Raw genomic sequence first — 10462 nt, 5'->3', positions numbered from 1 at the left:
AAGGGTCATGGCCAATATTCCTATAACAAAAGACAGTTTAACAAGAGAAAACCATACCAAATTTATTTAATCAAAGTTTTACCTGACATGGGAGCCTTCAGAAATGAAGACACAAAGACCCAGGGAAAACTGTCTATTTTTATGTTTTTATGCTTAAATTCAATGAAGAACAGACGGCTGTGTAGAAATGTGACTTTAAAAAGAGTGTGATCAAATGGTAATAGACTGAGAGAGAATCCTAGCAAGGCTTGTGTGTTCAGATTCTTCCTGGCCTCTTTATGTAGCATCATATTTCCCCCCCAGATTTAGGGCAGGCCCCTTCTGAATTAGTGTTTCAAGGGAAAGGAAAAGGGGAGAGAGTGACCTTTTCAAGTTCTATGGGTTACTTTGGGGGACAAAAGTTCTAGCTTCTATAACCTGACTTGGGGAAGAGGAATTCAGGTCTCTGACTCACTTCAGAGGAGAATGTAGGGCAGGAGTCAGGAGGATGGGTGAAGGTCAGGACCTTCCTTCTGAGGCCTTTCCAAATTCTTTCAGTTCAAAGTACTCAGCATGGCAAGGTATCAGACTTTCGGGTATCATTTTCCAAGTCCCAACATTATGGACAGGTTAAAATTCTCACCAGGTCATGAATATTCTTTGAAGAGTTTCCAACTTTTTTGTTGTTACTCTAGAGCTAGGCGGGTATTTTAGTTACGTTAGATAAGAAACATTTCGAGAGGGTTTTATCAATTAGTTGTTAGTGCTTTCAAAATCATCCCAAATAGAGTGGCTTGAAACAGCAATTTATCATTTTTCATGAGTTTGTGTAGTTACTCTCTGTTAGTTTATCAAAGTTAGTTCAGCTGAACCACTTTGAAGATTTAAATTTGACTCATTTGTGTGTCCTGGGCCAGCTGGGAATGGCCCCATGTGTCTCTCAGCCTCCTGGGATAAGTTGGCTAACTCAAGCATGCCCTTTTCATGACATTGACAGAGGCATACTAGCAGATAGGCTAAATTGTGCAAGTATTTTCAGAGACACTCCTTGAATTACATCTTTTAACATCCCATTGTTCAAAGCAAGCCATATGACTACAGATTTTGACCTGCCCTCTGTGGGATAGCACTTAATGGTTATGTGACTAACAGTATGGATACATGGAGAATTAAGAATTGGGGCTATTAAATATAATCTTCCAGAGAGGCAATTTATTTATAAATTTAAACTTAATTTAAAAAAAAATCTCTGTAAGTATCAAAGAGCCTTTGGTGCAGTAGAACTTCTCAGGGAATTCTCATCTTGCTCATGTTATGCAAGTCTCATTATCACCATCAGAGTATCCATATTTTAATGAGATACTGGTGTTCTTAACATTGTTATAAGCCCTTAGTTATAGCACCTTACATTAACTTTCCAATCTTTCACAGTAAGTAAACAAAAGTAAACATATTTACAAGGCTTTAAGATTTCAATTCAGTTGCTTCATTTATACTAGTTCTTTTATTCATTGAATAATTCTTTATTAAAGCCTATATTTTACATGAACTTAGGCATCCTCACCTCCCAAATCTCATTTTTGTCACAATCAGAGAGTATTTAGAAGCCAGTGAATCAAACACTTGGATTTTCTTCTACGTCTGTGTTTTACTGCTATGGAGTTAGACATTGCCAAAATATAAAGTCATGCTTATAGTCTTAACATTTTCCAGACACATAGATTTGAAAGCTAGAGACTTGAAACATCATTTGTAGGTTTACCCATATTAGGAAGATAATGATGATTATAATCTGGAATCCTAGTATTAATCGTGAAGTGAAAACACGTTACACTAATATTTAGAAAGACAGTAAATATAGAAACCAGGTAATTCCACTTTTAAGGATCCACCACACATAATACTCCCACAGCAATAGTTTATGAATAACCTGATAGGATATTTATCACAGTATATTCCACTTCATATCTATCTGTCTCATGTCCATAAACACAGAGATATATTCATGGTACGTCACTGCTTAAAGATGTTTGATAACTTCCTATTTTTGAAGTATAAATTTGAAAGATGTATCGTTTTAGGCTCATCATTATCCGACCTTACTTTATTTACTACCGTTTTATTTCAAACATCAAGCTTTCAGATAAAGAAACTTCTACTACATATCAAAATAGCTCAGTTTTTTCCTACCTGATACTTCTGATGATTCTAAGAATACCCTACCTACATTTGTTGGTGACTCCAATATCTGGCTCAATTTAGAAAGCATTCATTAAATGTCCATCATGGCCCTTGTAGGAGATAGTTATTCTTGTCCCATGAACAGTAACATTTGATGTGTTTTCCTCCCTTTCACATTCAGCATTCTATAATAGCAATTTATCTGTATATCTACACCTATCTCTTTATCTAACATTGTTCTGCTGATACTGAATGCCTGCCTGTTCTACTTGTTACCCATCACCATACTTTCAGGAATTCACAGTACATAATTTTTTAAATACTGAGGTCCATCATCCTCATTTCTGTTTATTCACTCAAAGAGTGTTTACTATGTGCTCATTATTGAAATGCTTAAAAGTATAAACGTTGATATCAGAATGCTTGGGTGTGAACCATACCTCTTCCATTTATGACCTTTGTAACCTTGGACATGTCTCCTAATCTCTCTGTGTTTTAGATTACCTGTCCTAAATTTGGGGTAATAGTAATACTTAGTTCATAAAGATGTGGCAAAAATTTGGTAAGTATAAACAGCTTAGAACATCCTAAGCTGGGACAGAGATAATACTATGTGCCCATCAAACTCATTCCATTTCTTTTCTGCCCACATAGCTAAAGAACATTTTCCATTGCCCTTATAGTTAGATTGGGGCCACTGTCAGTGTTCTAGCAAATTAGTACAGATAAGATGCATTTCCCATTTTCAGTTCTGGCTTATAAAAATATCTTTCACATGCAAACATTGTTTTCCCTTTCTGTTGCATGCCTTCTTAGATATGTTGTTTAGAAAATAACAACGCTACAAAGTAAAATGACTCTGCAACCTGACTGACAGCATGGGTTAGTGTCTTCCCCAGCCCAGTCTACGTTAAACTGTGATATAAGAAATAAACAAACCTTTACTGTGTTATGTCACTGAGATTTGCATGTGTGTTTCTTTGTTGTAATAGCACCCTCTAATACATAATTCTACTAAACTTAGTTGCTAATATTCCATGCCAGTCACTATAATAGAAACTGAAGTTGTAGAGACAACAACTTCTATCTTTCAAAGAGTTTACAAAATTGATAGTGAGACAGATAAATAAGTTGGTAATTGCATTTATAGATAATTATATACATCATCTGATTGGGGAAACCCTTCCCAATGAACCCAAGCCAGAGTGATGATTTGAACTCACATTTCCTGCTCTAAATCCAGGGTTCTTTTAGTTATATCACATAAACTTTGTCTTTCTTTGATAAATGATGAATGATAATGGCAATATATTGTCATGCAGATTTAAATAATGGACTTAACGATGACATAAAATATTAAATTGTTTATACTATGAGAGCAAAACTTTGGTCTAGAAAATGGAAATATCTTTTTCGTTGTTCCCATATTAATACAAACCTCTAGGCTACTTGGATTTTCTCTTTTTTAAAAATATTAAGTAATAGCTTATAAACCTCATAGTTGCCCCTTAATAACCTAATGCAAAGGCCTCTTTCAAAAATCCTCATTCATCTTTAGCTTTTTGCCTCTTGTGTTCTTGAAGGTTTTTGTCAGAAACATTTTACTTTTCTCAAATCTCTTTTCTAGCAGAAATTTTATACTTCTGCCTCTTAAGTCAGAGTTTCAATCTACTGGATCTTCTAAAAATATAGATGCCTAGGCTCAATTTCAAGTATATTGAATCGTAATATTCAAGGCAGGTCTTTGAATGTGTAGTTGTTAAAAGTTCCATAAAATAGAATTATTTTGACATTTAGCTAGGGTGGGAGAATATCTGCTTTTCATATAGGCATTCTGCAAAATGTTGTTCAAGTTCCTTTTGCATTACATATTGTTTTCTCTCTCTTTCCTTTTCTTTTAATCTCTACAGGTGGTTTTATTCTTATATTTATAAAGCATTTGGTGACTCTCTGAAAAGAGTCCTGAGATCTAAATGTGAACATCTAATTTTTGTGTCTGTCACTTTGAAGGACAAATTTAACATGTCTCAAATTTAAATGCCTGATACTATCATAGAAAACTTAAAGTTTTGTTTTTGCCCATCATCTATGATGCCAGATATGACAGAATAAGATAGTGAATGAGAAGAGAGAAAGGAGGAGAGAGTAAGAGCACTGTGAGCAATGGGAAAACTGAAAGGAGAAAGAAATAGATTAATGTGGATCAGCCACATTAATAAACAAATGCCTGCTTTGCTGGATTATATATGAAGTCAGTGTTACAGTCCATTTTTATGTATTTGAAGGAAGAGCAATAAAAGCAGATCTACACTAATAAGGCCAATTGATTAATCAATCTCAACAAAAGAAGCAAAGTATGTATACATGGGTGTATATTTTATATATTGAGTTAAAATGTAATACTATTTTAACTTATTTTAATTTGTTGCTCAAGTGTACCTGCTTTAGTCAGTGGGAGGTTTTTTGGTTTTGTTTTGTTTTTCACTTGGCTCCTGTGTCCCTTTGTCATACTGCCGTCATTGTAAAATTTGTTTTGTTTTGGAACATTTTTTTAGAACTTACTTTTTTGCACTACGAAATGCTCCAGGTTCGTCTTGTATGTTCTCCTCCCAGTCAGGGTATCAGCCTTTTCTTCAAATGAACCTTACTTTTTGTTTGTCTGTTTGTTTGTTTTATTCCTTTTGTAAAAGAGAATTTTACTGGACTTGGGCATTAGGTATGCTCATTGCTACTGGGATGTAATTGCTACTTATTTCCTTTTTTACATCATAAATATCTAGCAAGATTATATACAGCATGTACATGTTATAATCAATTTATTTAATATATTTAATACATTTTATCTAATCAAGCAAGTAAGAATATCATTTATTGAATAATTTTCAAAACTGTGTTCTGAAGGCTATATCATTTGAATGTACCCTATTTATCCATTTACACGTTGTTGGACCTTTAGAATTTATCAAACCTTATAGTGTCAAAAAATGAAGAATTTGGCTAGGTGCAGTGGCTCACACCTGTAATCCCAGCACTTTGGGAGGCCGAGGCAGGCGGATCACGAGGTCAAGAGATCGAGACCATCCTGGCCAACATGGTGAAACCCTGTCTTACTAAAAATACAAAAAAATTAGCTGGGTGTGGTGGCGCACACCTGTAGTCCCAGCTACTCGGGAGACTGAGGCAGGAGAATTACTTGAACCCGGGAGGTGGAGGTTGCAGTCAGCCGAGGTCGCGCCACTGCACTCCAGTCTGGCACCTGGTGACAGAATGAGACTCTGTCTCAAAAAACAAAAAAAAAAAAAAGAAGAATTTAACCTGCTTATATTTCTTCCCCTTGCCCCCCAAAATTTACATTTAAATTAGCATATTTTTAAAATATCCAGATAATTTATTTTTTATTACACAGTATTTTAAAAGAATTATTTCTCATATATTTAGAAAACTGCCATATTTGGAATACATTCAAAAAAATATGTATGTATACTTTCTGAGCTTTGGAAATATAGGAGTGTTATTTTATTGCCTTTAGATGAGAAAGATGAACATTTTCCTTCAAATACCAGCAGAAATTGTTTTGTTGGCTAAATGTTGTCAACATTGTACAGCAGAAGTCTTAGAACATACTCATAAATTAAATTGTGAAAGTAACTTTGTTTTCTACTGGACATTTGAAATAGTTTTCCTTAAATTCATATATATGTAGCATAAATATATGAATTATTACATATAATTTATTTATATGGTATATATAAGTACCAGACAAATTATTGAAATGATCCAATTTGTGTATATATATATATATCATGTTTCATATTATATATATGATTTGGATCATATTCATCCCTTCATATTCAACCATATTGGATCCAATTCATATATATGTGTACATATATGTATGAATTAGATCATTTTGACAATTAGTCTGGTACTTAGTGTGCTCTTCTAATGTGCAAACTAATTTACATTTTTCTTTTCAGAAAATTATGTCCTTTTTTTAAGTAATTACTCAGATTTGATCTTCTTCTCTCATTTGTAACATCACTCATCTTAATATTCCCATTTTCTCTTTTCTGCCTCTATCATCTTCTCCTTTATCCACTTAATCTTCTTCATATATACATCTTTATTTAAGGCTAATTTCTCAAGATTGTTCTCCACGTTGTAGGTTTAATACTGTGTATTGTCAATCATGCTCATCAATGCCGTACTTCAGATTAAATGTTTAGTACCGGATATTTATCTCTTCAAGTTCCACTTCACCTCTACTTATTTAATAATCTGTTCTCTATTAATAACAGCACATTGAATTTTCATGTCATCATTTATTCAATCCTAGAGTCTATTTAATGTTATATCATAACACAAAGAAGATACTTCTAAAAATTTACCATCGGTAAATATTTTTCTCAAAATGTTTTCCTTCTGCATATCAAGCACAACCCTCAGTTCAGCATATATTAATAAGGTAAAGTACAAAGTTTGTCATTATTCACATGACTTGGTTATTTTCAAATTGAATATTTATGAATATGATGTGGGAGGACTCAAAATGTAAATCATTGGCCTCACTAAAGCTACTGAAAAAATATTTTCTGGGATTGCAGGAGATTGTAGTGACTTTCACAACTATGCTTTCCTTTTCTTGTAAAGGCATGCACGTTCTAACCCATTGCTACACGGCTTATGGTACATTCTATTGGTGTCTTGCTTTAAGCAATGGAATATAAGTTAATGTAACACATCCCACATCCAAGGCTGTGCTTCAAATAAAATTCTGTGGGTCTGATCCATCTCTCGATGTTGCCTCTGTCAAGAGATTCATATGTCCTTTAGTGTCTCAGTGGCTGTTTCTCCTGCTAAGTCCAACACATATAGAGCAAAGTCCCAGCAATCCTGTGCACTATACAGAAGTTTGTTTTTGTAAGGTCCTGAAATTGCAGTGCGGGATGCGAGGGGGGTATTATCACAACAAAGCTGACAAATGTGGGAAAACAGAGGCTAGGGAATTGTGCATTTGACAAGCTTCCAAAGTAAGGCTGCTGTAGGTGGTATATGGAGCACATACTGAAAAGCATCAGCCTAGAGACTGGCAAAAGTATCGCTATTTCACCAAAATTTTATTTATTTGTTTTTTTGCTTTAGACCAAAACCACATTTGCAATGTCTAACAGTCATTCATCTAGCATAGCTCTGCCCAATAGAATAAAGATTGCCTGCTCACCATTCCTGATCTTTGGTTTGTGAGGAAGGCACATTTTCCAGACAATTTGATGCAGTCTACCATTTTTCTCTTGCTGTAAACAATCCAATAAACCGCACTCCCAGAGGGCTTCGTTCTGCCCATTTTCTGTCACTGAATCCACATCTCAGGATGTAGCACTCTATTGGTTTCTCACTCCTCCTTCCGGTAACACTGCTGAGGAATTTATCTGATAAGCGATGCAGACAAACAGAAATACCAAATGAGGGGGAATAGGAAAATGAAGTCATTCATTTTGTCTGTCTGCCTCATAAAGCAGATCCTATGTGGTATGAAGTATGGCTACCCTCCCTCAGATCAGCAAGTGATCCATACTTCTGATGCAGAGAAACAATATTGAGTATACACTCTAATCTACTGGCTCCTGCTTTTGTCCTGATATTCCGTACCAGCATTTTTTGGTTATTAGTAATCTTCTTAAGGTCCAATACATTTTTTTATATCAATTTTTTGAGTTCCTTTTGCTGCTGTAACTTTCCTTCTTCTGTGTGTTCAGTGGAAGTCTGGTGAAAGCACTGGTTGGCTACCTTCTTAACCTGAAAATCCAAAATAATCTGGTTTAGAAGATTTTTAAAAAGTCACAGTAGCTAAATAACAACTAACATCCGGGGTGTTGAGGGGAGAGATGAACAATCTGGAGTTGAGAATATGAAGTAAACAAACAGTGGGGTAGCAGGCAGTACTGTTATAATGTTGGTCATGTGAAGCTCAGCAGGGTATCCTAGACCCTGCAGGAAGCTGCAGTCAAGATTACTATATGCGCTGCAAGTAGAAACAAGTCTATTGTGACTAAGAAACTTGTTTTAAAAGAGTCAAAGTCAGTTTCAAAAAGAAAGCAAAAGTAATTCATTGTATTTATGATGCTTATCAAAGGCAACTAGAAAAAGCGTTGACATAAATAATCATTTTAAAACTCAAACAGTACAAATTTCCAAACTGCAGCCTGTCTGGAATATAAAGACTGTCTTATAATATAATTCTTACCACTATAGTCTTGACAACTTTCATCTTAGGAGGAAAATATTATTCTGAAATTAATTCCTTACAATGCCCCTGGCCAAGAGATGAGATAAATTTCCCCACTCACTTCTTGCATATAGGGAAATTGAGGCATTAGAATTATGTGGAATAGATACATTATTAGCATTTTTATTATCATAATTTTAGGGGTGAAGGCATATGGCATTTTATAGGTTTCCTTGGCACATACATTTTGAGTGTTCTAAATTAACACAATAATATTCTCCTCTTGAAACAAATTCATTCCCCCTTCTAAGAGAACAGCAAACAAACATGTATCTCTTTGTTACAAATACCTCCAGGCTCAAATTGAGAAAATGCTTGTCCCTGACTGATCACAGCCAATAAGGCAAAGATTTCACATACAAACTGATGTTGCTCTTCTAGGGATGTATTAACTCAGACAATAGTGATGAATGTGAGATTTTTTTTTAAAGGGAAATCATAAAAATTTCGTTCATACATAAATGATTTTTATTGTTATCTGACCAAGTAAAAGAGAACTAGGGCAAATAATCTAGTGGGAAAGCCTTTCCCAACATTTTCCACACGCAGTAGATTAAACTTCTGCCTACAGCATAAAGGGTAAGGACAGAACTGGTTCCCTTGAAGGAGCTTTGGAGGTGTTACACCCCTGTAGAGTTTAATGAAAAGAATACAAGTTGTGGATTTTCTAGTGAGTAAAGCATATAGTTGGGCAATAATTCAGGACACATTTTATGCCTTATGAACTGGGTTGAACCATTTTCAGCTGTATATTCTTTGCATTTATGTTTTTCAGAACATTTAAATAATTCTAATGAATCCTTGAATATATTTAGTGGCTCATTAAACAATATTAAATGAGATACTTTTTTAAAGGATAAGAGTTGTTAACTACAACATGGTAATGATCACTTTACACAAATTGCTAACCTTATAGAAGCACATGGATATAATTTTATTATTTCCAAATTTAAAAACCAATAATTAAATTGCCTATACCAGCCTCTTGTACACTGTTCCCTAAGGGTGGTAGGTACCCTTCCATAAGCATTGCTATAAAAATATAGATAAAGTTTAATGAGGCTAAAATTATAGATAAAAAATTATAACAAACCAATGCAGGGCCAGAGTTAGATTTATGGATCACTATCTTTGGTTAATAAAACAGTGGTTTGAATGTTGGAGAATATAAAACTTTACTTGATTTTTCAGAAAGCTTGAATATCTTTAGTTATAAGAAAATATAAAATTAACAAAACATGACATTTTTATTGTTGACACCTAATGTTCACCAACTCAAAAACTGGTAAGTAGCAAAGCAATGTTAAGTTTTGTCTGTATCGAGCATGCTATTCTCAAGAGAAAAATGGCAGAAGACCTTTGAAACTGACTAGTGGGATCTTATTTCACCAGAATTTTGGTCCTTGACAAAAGAAGATAGATATACCATGGATGAATCACATTTTCAAGGCAAAAGTTGAACATATGAAAGCATGTACTTCATCTCAGAAAATTGGTAGAGGATTAGAAGTTCTAGGGGCATTACATTGTTTTAAATGTCAGCGGTATAGATGACTATGGTAAACACATAACTCCAAGTCCACTTTAGAAGACTCAGGTAACCAAATGGAATTGTACAGTGTAAAGTTTATGACTGCCAGAAAGGGGAAAGAATGTAGGGAAGATAATTTTTTTCCTGATTATATAAATTTCCAATATTTTTTCAGAAATTATTTTTCAAAAATGTTGGTAGTATTATGTTCCTAATCTAAAAATTGGGCTGGGTAATTAGAACTAAAGAATACTATAATTATAATGCAGACCACGTCATGATGATTTTTGTGGCATGTGAACCACTCATTGCTGCAGTGGTGGATAATCGGATCTTTTTTTTATTTTATTTTTTATTTTTTTATTTTTTTTATTTATTTATTTTTTTTAATTGCATTTTAGGTTTTGGGGTACATGTGAATAACATGCAACGTTGTTGCACAGGTGCACACGTGGCAGTATGATTTGCTGCCTCCCTCCCCGTCA

Source organism: Aotus nancymaae, unplaced genomic scaffold, assembly GCF_030222135.1.
Source record: "Aotus nancymaae isolate 86718 unplaced genomic scaffold, 86718_ANA_hifiasm-v0.15.2.pri h1tg000007l, whole genome shotgun sequence".
In the NCBI taxonomy this organism is placed as follows: domain Eukaryota; kingdom Metazoa; phylum Chordata; class Mammalia; order Primates; family Aotidae; genus Aotus; species Aotus nancymaae.
This window is presented reverse-complemented; position numbering follows the sequence as displayed.